The 2,183-nt window shown below is 40.5% G+C and overlaps 1 non-coding gene across 1 annotated transcript; it reads left to right on the plus strand.

Annotated features, from left to right (window-relative positions):
- Positions 1-467: 467 nt before the first annotated feature.
- LOC112326342 (small nucleolar RNA Z247) lies at positions 468-606 on the plus strand. The gene has a single exon (XR_002979978.1). It is a non-coding gene; the product is annotated as a small nucleolar RNA Z247 (small nucleolar RNA).
- The last annotated feature ends 1,577 nt before the right edge of the window (positions 607-2,183 follow it).

Genomic DNA, 2,183 nt, shown 5'->3' on the forward strand with positions numbered 1-2,183 from the left:
TATCAATGGCAATCCTCCACTTGTTTCTCCTCCAGCCATAAATGTTACAAAACTCTCAAAAGACAACTATCATGTCTGGAAAGCTCAATTAATCCCTTTCTTTCGTGGGCAAGGTCTCTTTGGATACCTTGATGGAACCATTCCCATCCCACCCAAAGAAATTTCCATGGTTGAAACCTCCTCTGTCACCTTCAACCCTTTCTATGAACATTGGCAGCGACAAGATGCCCATCATAGTTGCCATTCTCTTCTCTATAATTTCAGAAAACGTTCTTATTTAAGTAGTTTATCACACCACCTCTGCTGCAATCTGGTGTGCTCTAGCCAAATCCTTCTCCTCTCAATCACGTGCTCGGGTATTTCAACTCCACACTGAACTCGTTAACACTCGTAAAGGTGCACAATCAGCACATGATTTTTTTATGCAGATCAAGTGCATGACAGATGAGCTTGCTGTCGCTGGCCATGCTCTTCACTGTGATGAAATCATCTCCTATCTACTATCGGGTCTTGGCCATGATTATGACTCCTTTGTTACTACCATCACAGCCCGCACATATCCTGTCACTTTAGAGGAAGTATATGCTCTCTTACTCACCACAGAGTCACGTCTGCTGCATAACAATTCACCCATTATCCAGCCCACTGTTCACGTTGCTACTCGTCAGCCCTCTTTTTCTTCCTATAGAGGACGAAATTCATACAGAGGCAGAGGCCAAAATTATAGAGACGTCTCCTTTTATAATGGCTCCAATGGCAGGACCACATTTCATAGAGATACTATGATATGTCAGGTTTGTGATAAACTTGGTCATTCTGCAAAAAAATGCTATCATCGATTTGACGTTACCTATCGTGACAATGCTGCCAAATCCAGCAATCTGCATGGTCTGATGGCTACGACAAGTACTGTTTTTGCAACAGATTGGCATCCTGATACAGGTGCTACACACCGTCTCACCAATAACATGGCCAACTTGAATTTACGGAGTGAAGACTATACTGGTTCAGATCAAGTCCTTGTTGGCAATGGTGCAGGTTTGCAAATTTCTCAAATTGGTCCTTCGATTTTAACTCCTTCAAAAACACCATTTGTGCTCAAACAATTACTTCTTGTCCCTGAAATTCAAAAAAATCTAATTTCTGTTCAACAGTTTTGCCATGATAATCTTGTGTGTTTTGAATTTCATGATCGTTTTTTTCTCATTAAGGACTAAATTCATATGGTTGTTTCCTCTTAAACTCAAATCTGATGTTGAAAAAGTCTTTATGCTCTTTAAGACTTCTGTTGAACGACAATTTAATCATACCATAAAAAACATTCAATCTGATTGGGGAGGTGAATATCGCCGCATGTCTACACTTCTAACTCAAATTGGCATTCATCATCGTAGAGCATGTCCATACACTCATCAGCAAATGGGTGCAATTGAACGTCGTCATAAACAAATTGTTGAAGTCGAACTTTCATTACTTTCACATTCTAAACTTCCACAACAATTTTGGGAAGATGCTTTTCTCACGGCCACTTATATTATCAATCGTCTCCCTACTCCTATTCTCAATAAAACATCTCCATACGAAATTGTTTATGGTCATACTCCTGACTATCATTTCCTTAAAGTTTTTGGTTGTGCATGCTGGCCTTATCTTCGACCATATAACAAACACAAAATCGATTTCAGATCTAAAAACTGTATTTTTATTGGTTATAGCTTGGACCATCATGGATATAATGTCTTGATCTTGCAACAGGTAAAGTTTATGTATCCCGTCATGTCGTTTTTGATGAAAACCATTTTCCATATAAAAGTCCCGATCACCACCCTTCTATCTGTCCAGACACACCCTCCACAGTAGTTCCATTTTCAAATACTATTTCTTCCTTGTCACTAACACCTGCAGGTACATGTGCAACTTCACCATCGCCACACATTGACTCTCATTTGCCAGCATCGTCTTCAACTCCAGAGTCGGCACCTCAATCATCAGCAGATACTACCCCTACCTCCCCTCCCATACCAGATCCAAATCCCACATACACAATTCCAGCTATTTCAAATACTCACCCGATGGTTACAAGATCCAAAAATCACATTTCCAAACCAAAAAGAACCCCTGGTGGACACACACCTTATATCCTCTGCCCCAAGCACTACATGTTTCTGCCTCTCCCTCCTGCA

This window comes from Populus trichocarpa, chromosome 1 (genome assembly GCF_000002775.5).
Source record: "Populus trichocarpa isolate Nisqually-1 chromosome 1, P.trichocarpa_v4.1, whole genome shotgun sequence".
In the NCBI taxonomy this organism is placed as follows: Eukaryota; Viridiplantae; Streptophyta; class Magnoliopsida; order Malpighiales; family Salicaceae; genus Populus; species Populus trichocarpa.